Genomic DNA, 9167 nt, shown 5'->3' with positions numbered 1-9167 from the left:
CTCCCTGTATTTGAAGCCCAGTGCTACCGGTTACACTTACGTGACTTTGAGTTAGTACTTAACCTTCCCGTGCCTCTATTTTTTTATCTATCTGCTAAGGATAATGGTATTATCTACTTTTGTTATGAACTGAGTGTTTTCCTCCCCTCAAAATTCACATGTCAAATCCTAACTCCCAATATGGTGGTATTTGGAGGTAGGACCTTTGGGAGGTAATTAGGTTAAATGAAGTCATGAGGGTGGGTGCCTTGTGGTGGGATTAATGAATGTCCTTTTTAAAAAAGGAGGCATGCTCTATTCCCATGAGGATGCAACATGAAGTTGGCCATCCACAACCAGGGACAAAGCCCTCACCAGCATCCCACTATCCTGGCACGCTGATCTCAGACTACCAGGCTCCAGAACTATGAGAAATTGTCTGTGTTTATAAGCCACCCAGTCTATGGTATTTTGTTATAATAGCCCAAGTAAGCTAAGACAACCTCATAGGGTTATTTTGAGTCAGATGCAAAGCTCTTAGAGAAGGCAGGGCAAATCCTCAGCCCTTCCTGAGTATATTACTAGCTGTTACCTGGGCTACAGAACTTCATTTGTATAATGACATCCACCATCTCTCCCACCCCCTCCATATGGCTTATTCACAGAGGTTCTTTGAGAAGTTAGAAGTGGACTTCAGACTCATCATTAATTCTCACAATGTCATTAAGAAGTACATAAGAGAACTAGCATAACCCACTCTCCCACAGTGGAAAAAGAAAGAGGTTTTCCTAATGGGGTCATTGTCAAAGATGGGACAATGGCGTAGCATGTTCCTACATTATCCCTACCGGCTGGCTCTCTGGCTTTGCTGTTTCTTTCTTTTCAACATGATATCATGACCTTAGTGGCTTCACCTGGGAAGTGCTGATGGCTAATTCATCACCCCTCAGGAAGAGATGACAAAGGAACAAAGCGGACCTCAACTTATTGTCATTTGTGGGATGCTCAAGTACGATGTTTTTTGGCTTTCCCCTCAGGAACTTCTGTTAGAGTCACCATAAAAACCCACAGAGCAAAAGGGGATGGAATCTGCTATTGCTTTGGTAAAATCTGCTTCCCAGGCAAGATGCTAATTTTAGGAGGAATAGGATCTTATTGTTCCAGAGTATTACACATAACCAAGAGGGGTGAGACGCTGGCTTTTAGTTTAAGACATGAGACTAATTTGGCTTCCATCCATTTCGCCGGGCCAAGATTAATACATCTCAGCCTAGACTTGGAGATAAAAGTCATTTCCCAGGTCTGGGGGCTTCTGGCTGTCTCTATTTGGGTATCATGGGAATTCCTATTGATCTGTCTTCTGAGCTGGTGGATTATCATCTACAATTTGTTGGGCCTGGTGTGATGTGTTGCTGAAAGGGACAGAAAGATTCCTTGAATCTCTTCAGATGGCTCAGAGACTATGTCCACCTCTAATTTTATTCCCAGGATTGGCCTTGTTCCCATAGACTCCATAAAGACCACTTTGAATCCATAGATGACATAATATCAAAAGAAAAGAAGACACCAGAAATTTGATTGACCCATTAGTTGAACCTAGTATCTTTTCTTAAGCTAATAATTCCAATGGAATCGTCCCTTTATGCTACAGAGTCCCAGTGTCTCGTTCTCTTGGACCACAGTGAAGTTGCCCCATAGCCCTTGTTTCCTCTCCCCACGGTCTCCCCCGCTGGGATGGTGCAGACCTAGCGACTTTAGCACCTTCCATGTTACCACTGCGGTGTGTTTATGCAGCCTGGGTTACTCACCCGTCTCTAGTGGAGCTGATAAATTCTGTTGATCCCAATGAAACGAGTGAGCCACATGTGGCAACTTGGGGTGGGAGCCTGGGAGGCGTAGAGCCTGGAGGATGAAAGAGAGGAACGGGCCTTTGATTTTAACCAAAGAAAGTTGGCGTGTTTGTGCAGATTTTTCTATGAGATGACATAACATGTTTCCCGGTAGCAACATGCAATCTGGCTGCAGTGCTGTTGGTACGGCTCAGCTTCCCACTGGGAAAAGCGGCAGGCGGACCAGGCTCAGCCAAACGCCTCCAGATATTTTGGCCCTAACTGCACTCAGCATGCGCCTTGCCGGCTCCTTGCACAAAGTTCTGAGCGCCATCTGCCCATAGAAGAAAACGTCCTCTCTCTGCTTCTGTGTGACTCTTCTTCTGAAACCAATTAATATTTTGCTTCATAAGAGCCATTTTATGTCCCTTTTATGTCAGGAGCCTTTTTTTTTTTTAAGAACAAGCTGTTTTATTTTGAATGAGAAAGTTTCTTGCTGCCAAGAATTCTTTTCCATCCTGAAACTGAAAAACCACAAGCCAAGTAAGAGTTGTTCCAAGGCCATGCCGAATGGCCTCCCAGATTTACCTGACATGAATCAATCAGCCGCCCAACAACACTAGCCAATGGCAGGCAGCGTGGTAAATCCAGGGCCTCCGGGCAGGGCAAGTCCTGGCAGGGAGGTGGGAGATGAGCAAATGGAAGCGGCTTGGCAGAGAGTGCTCAACGTTCTCCTTCCCACACGGCGCTGTTGTGGCTTCACACCGCGGCTGGCCTTTGTGGACAAGGCTGGTCAGAACCGAGATCTGATCAGCACAGAAGGACCACTGTTCACCAAGCACACACTCCATGTGCGGTTCATGGTGGTCACACGTCACAGGAAGTATTCTCACGGGGCTGTTATTATCCCCCAGTTTATGGATGAGTAGCTAAGACTCAGAGAGGTTGAATAAGTTGCTCAAGGTCATTCAGTGCTGAAGCCAGGATCGAGCCAACATCCCACTGACTCTAAAGCCCAGGCATGGTTTTAAGCAGCTGCGCCATGGTGCTTAGAGGTAGAGAAAACAGCTTACGGTCTTGTACTACGAACACCAAGTATGTCATGTATGTCTAAAGCTATCTGCTCAGGAAGCATTCATGGTGTTTAACTGCCAAATGTGGTTCTAAAATGCTTATTAGTCCTACAAATTAGGGACAATAATATCTAATATTTATTGAGCATTTACCAGGTGTAAGACATTACATGAAGCATCTTAAAATACATGACTTCATTTAATCACCACTGAATCGTAGGTTTATCATCTCCATTTTACCGGGAAGAAAACTGAGGCTCAGAAAAGTAATGTAACCTGTCCAAAATCATGTGATATTAGGCTGAACCATAACACATTGCCTTTTGGGGGGTCAAAACCAACCCAATACATTCAACTTCCTATTACCTAGCAAAACTGGACCCGGATCCAAGTCTGCCACCTAACTAGTTAGCAGAGGAATAGTCTATGTACAAAATTGAACTCAGTTGCACTCAATTGTCCTTAATGAAAACAATGCCTCCGATCAGAGAAGAAATAAACTACCAGAAACCACCCCCAGTGGCTTTCAGCATGTGGCCCGACATATGCTTCTGGAATGAGCAGACCCAGAAGACGGCTGGGAGGCTAAGCTGGGGAAGTCAGACCCAGGCCGTGGTTATCACACTATACACCCCGGCCCAGCGTCTGCATGCTTTCCATGCTGCTCCTCTGCTCGCCTTGAGCTCTCTGCCCCTGTGCCTTCAGCCCTCCCTGGCTCCTGCCCTGGGCTTCACCTCACTCTCGTGCCTCTCCTGTCCGGACTTGTTCCCAGGTGGCTCCTACTTTGGATTGGCCCCGGGCTTTATGTTGCTCTGTGTGACTCATGCCCTCTTCTGGTTCCCACCGCTCCGGGTGGGGAACCTGAGGCCTTGGGGTCCCATGTGGCCTTCTGGGTCCTTGAGTGTGGCTTTTTGACTGAATCCAAATTTTATGGAGCAAATCCTTTTTGGATAAAAGCTGCCTCCCGCCCCCCCCTCCCCCCCGTTTCCACATCAACCACTTTGTTCTTGCAAACTCCAGCTGATCCAACTTTCTTCCTTCCCCCCACAACTCACTGTGTGGGCTGGGACACAACCGGCTTTGAAGGTTTTGGTGATAAGTCTGAGGAGGTGGGAAAGTTAGCTAGCTCGGCGTGGTTCCTACGAGCAGGAAGGAGTTCTTCACAGAGTGGGCCACTCTGGCAATGGCCATGAGAAGCTGATGGCTATTTACGGTTTCTGGGAAAGTAGAGATATGATAAAAGATAGTGGATGAGGAAGAGAAGGAGAAAAAAATAAAAGGACTAAGTATTGTTGCTACTCATGTATCCAAATCACTCAACAGCTTCGTTCTGTCAACCTAAATAACAGAAAGACGCTCTACTTACTTAATATTTGGGAGAGAGCACTGCATTGGGAACATGTGAGGTATAAATACACACAGTAAACTATGTGTGTATTCAGGGAGGTAAAGGAAGACCAAGATTTTTAAAGGAAAAAAATGAGGAGAATTGTGTATTGTTTTTAGATAATTATCCTTGACTACAAAGGTCAATGTCAAGGGTGATGCTAGTCTGAGGTTGTACAGGCAGCTGTTGGGCACACATCCTTACAGAAATATTTTCACTTAAGATTGAGATGGCCTTCATGGTCTTTGTGGTCTTTTGTGATAGTTGCTACCAGGCATATAAGCATAAGAACCTTCTTGCCATGGCCTTTCCAGGATCTATTTGTCTTGTTTTTTCTTTCTTCCCCAACATTAGTGATTTGATTTTGATTCTGACAATTTTCAGTTTCTAGAGGAAACCATCAACCAGGCAAAAATAAATAAGTGGGTAATGCACCCACTGAGAGAAGCGGAGGAAGCTGATTCTCATTGTTTGACTGAAAAGGAAAATGTATTAGGTCTTCCACTTTCTCTAAACCACAGTGGCGACTAGGGATGGCACAGATGGCATGCAGAAAGGGAGATCAAACTGTTTTGTCACCTCTTTCCTCATGGAACATTTTGTCCTGCTGGCCAGCCCGAGCATTTGGCTTAATCTCTGCAGGCCAACTAATTGAAGGGATGGAAATTTATAAGGAAGATCTGGGAACGAGGAACCAACAGAAGGTGATATTGAAAGATTTTAGTTTGAGAGAAACTAGTCAACTTTATGGGAAAATAAAAAGGATCATGGTAGACATATTTGGGAAGATTGGCAGGTGACTAAGGGGAAACCACAAAGTGGTGTGTAAACTCACCTAGGGTTCATTTAATACCTGGCAGCTCTGAGACGAGGCAACTGAAAAAGTTAGGTCATGATGATGACAACAAAGATGCTGACTTATGGTTTTAGAATCAGGCTGGATAATGAAAAAAGATGCTTTAGTTTTCAACTTCAGAAACTTTCTTTGTTTTTTCTTTATGTTTAAATTTTGCTCCACAGATGCTCTCCAAAAACGAGTTTTCCTGTAGACACTGGGCCTAAGAGTGGACTCATAGCTGCAGAAAATATGCTCAGGTCCTCTTTTTTCACATGGCCTCCAGAGCAGTGTTCTTTTCCTTGCTATCCATCCCACGTCTGGGCCAGATAATGTTGCCCAACCTAACCAAGACCCCCTGAGAGAAGGCACTCACCAAGGCCAAACACTTTTTCCATTTGAGTTGGGTAAGCATTCTCTCTAATCAAAGTGACGTGAGAAGAACTGGCTGCAAAGTAAATCCGTGTTACTTCCTGTTGGGGTATCAAACACCATATAATGCATAACCTTTTAGATGACAGACTATTGAACCAAGAGTAATTTAGAAAGGCCTGATTTTGAGGCTGTTACTTGATACTTCTTTCTTGGAAAATACTTAGTGTCCATTTACTGGCACTGGTACATCTCAGTATCACGGGTCAGTTGGACCACACTGGTTAAAACAAGCTCGAGTGTTCCATATGCTTGTAGTTTATGAGCATTTTACTTTGGTTGTTCTGTTTTCTGTCTTGTAATGTCCAGTCCTGCCTGTGTTGTGTTGTGTATTGGAGGAAAGGGGTTGGGAGTACTTTGGAGACAATTCGTATTGGAATCAAATTGACTTATGGAGTTAGTGTTGGCCAATAAATATCCTTGAGCATGTTTATTTCATTCTGTGTTCAAGTATGGCAATATTTACAGTTTGACTCAAATGGATTATAATTAAAAAAGAATGGTTATCTCTCTGAACAGTAATTGTTTTCTGATGCTTTACAAGCTGAATATATATACATTTCATCTGTGTAGATATAATATAGCCACTTCTCTCCAGCATTGTTAGGGAAGTTAAGTACCCCACAGTGAGATTTTCAGACAACTGAAAGATAATTTATATCATTTAGAAGTGAATATATATGAATTTTAATAATTTAAATGAAAATCTTTTTCTACAATGTATAACCTATTGCTCTGACTTCCAAAACAGTGACCCTTAACACAAGTTACCCTTTTCTTGATAAGTTGGGTGACTGTTAAAAACCATCATCATTGCACTGGTCCAAGACTTGCCTGAGTGTTACCAAGGTTCCGTCACTAGATGGCTCTGGGTAGCAACAGCTTTGGAATCCTTGCTTCTGATTGATAGAATGTTTTTTTGTATCCTTCCTTGTTGTCATTCTCTTGGTATAACTTCTTTTTTTGAGACAGAGTCTCACTTTGTCACCCTTGGTAGAGTGCTGTGGCATCACAGCTCACAGCAACTCAAACTCCTGAGCTTAATAGATTCTCTTGCCTCAGCCTCCTAAGTAGCTGGGACTACAGGGCCCGCCATAACACCCGGCTATTTTTTTGTAGTAGTTGTCCTTGTTGTTTAGCAGGCCCGGGCTGGGTTCAGACCCTCCAGCCCCAGTGTATGGGGCTGGCACCCTAACCACTGAGCTACAGGCGCTGAGCCTTGGTATAACTTCTTGCTGCTATCAGTAGGCCTGCCTCTATTATTTCTCCTTAAACTAGTCATTCCTGCTTAATTTTAGACAAAGAGACCAATACCTACCTTAGTCGACTTTCAAATAAGTCAAAAGTAAATAGTCTCTGAATGAGCTTTAATTAGGAAAAAAATTTGTGCATCTCGATATATGATCTGTTTTGTATATTCTGGTGTCCTTTGGTGTTTCCCCGAAGTGTTCTAGGAAAGGGAATTTATAAGATATCTGGATTTTGGGTAATTACAATGTTGCTTTGATCTTGAAAAATTACTCTATCATTTTAACGCAGTTTGCTTGTGTCTTTATTAGCCAATCAGTGTAGCCCACTTTAGTCCCTCCCCTGATTCCTTAAGGCAGCACTTTGATCTCTACCACACAGTTAATAGCTTATTATACACAGTGGACCCCTGAAATTCACCAGAGATACATTCTAAACCCTTAGCAAATCCCCCCAGTCACAAATATTATTACAACATAATAGTATCCTCCATGCGATGCAATAAAGCATGGTAGAAAAATTTAAGTACTTCTTCAGACGCTTAATGACTCTATAAAAATAAGATTTAAGTTACTTATGAAGCTGGTTGACTTTCTTTTTGAGGGCCATTTCTTACAAAGAAATAAAATTTCACAGGACTTGACAAAAGGAAGCAAAGTCCAGCTTTGAGGTGTACACCATAGGTTACACTCTGAGAGTTTTCATGAGAAGCCAGACATATGGACATTAGAGACATGCCCTATTTTTACAAATTTTTTGACAACCAATACATTTTAAACACTCTGTGAGCCAACAATATGTAGGATGAGCTGTACAGGTATGCTTGGAGGATTTGGCTGGTTGCGAGTTTGTATCTTCTATCACAATCCTTGGGAAAACTCACTGAAATTGTACATTGGAAAACCAAGGATCTCCCATACCAATTTACATTGTTATGACTTCATCTGCGAAATATTAACCCTCCAAGCCAATTGTAGGCAACCTGAAAGGAAGAAGTGGGCTTTTCCCATTCCTTAGGCTACCCTCTGACAACAGGTCCTTGGGATTCCTTAGGATTCCTTCCTTGCCATGTCTGTTGGGTTTTGGTAGACTTCCAAGGAAACATAATATTCTGGTACCAACTGCTGACACCCATTTGTGGAATGTTAACAGAGGACACAGCACTGTGAGAAACACAAAAGAGTGTAGGAGAAACAAAAGAGAAGAAATTGTAGCAAATCCCTTCAGTCTATTGGAAGGCACCACACTCACGTGACCCAGAGACCCGGGGGAAAGACCAACCATGGACAATAAACACCAGAAAGAGAGTGTTGCACAAATTGTATACACACATCTCAGGGGAATGAGAAGATATGTTATCACTCAGGGAGACCTTCATGAAGGGTGTGAATCTCTCTTTTTTTTTTTTGAGATAGAGTCTCACTATGTCACCCTTGGTAGAGTACCATGGCGTCACAGCTCACAGCAACCTCAAACTCTTGGGCTTAAGCGATTCTCTTGCCTCAGCCTCCCAAGTATCTGGGACTACAAGCACCCGTAACAATGCCCAGCTATTTTGTTGTTGTTGCAGTTGTCATTGTTGTTTGGCAGGCCCAGGCTGGGTTCAAACCCGCCAGCCCTGGTGCATGTGGCTGGTGCCCTGGCTGCTGAGCTATAGGCACTGAGCCGAAGGGTGTGAATCTTAAATAATCTTAAATGAAAGGAGAGTCCACCAAGCTGGGGGAATAGAATGAGAAACTGCTTTCCTAAGAGAGTCTGAAACTTGACTGTCTTTTCTTTTTTTTTTTTTTTTTTTTTTAATTTTTTTATTAAATCATAACTGTATACAATGATATGATTATGGGGCATCATACACTCACTTCATAAACCATTTGACACATTTTTATCACAGTGGTTAACATAGCCTTTCCGGCGTTATCTCAGTTACTGTGCCAAAACATTTATATTCTACATTTACCAAGTTTCGCAAATACCCCTGTAATATGCACCACAGGTGTGATCCCACCGATTCCCCTCCCTCTACCCACCCCCCCCTTTCCCACTTCCCCCTATTGTTAAGTTGTAGCTGGGTTATAGCTTTCATGTGAGAGTCCCAAATTAGTTTCATAGTAGGGCTGTGTACATTGGGTATTTTTTCTTCCATTCTTGGGATACTTTACTAAGAAGAATATGTTCCAGCTCCATCCATGTAAACATGAAAGAGGTAAAGTCTCCATCTTTCTTTAAGGCTGCATAGTATTCCATGGTATACATATACCACAATTTATTAATCCATTCGTGGATCGATGGGCACTTGGGCTTTTTCCATGACTTAGCAATTATGAATTGGGCTGCAATGAACATTCTGGTACAAATATCTTTGTTATGTTGTGATTTTTGGTCTT

Source organism: Nycticebus coucang, chromosome 1, assembly GCF_027406575.1.
Source record: "Nycticebus coucang isolate mNycCou1 chromosome 1, mNycCou1.pri, whole genome shotgun sequence".
In the NCBI taxonomy this organism is placed as follows: Eukaryota; Metazoa; Chordata; class Mammalia; order Primates; family Lorisidae; genus Nycticebus; species Nycticebus coucang.
This window is presented reverse-complemented; position numbering follows the sequence as displayed.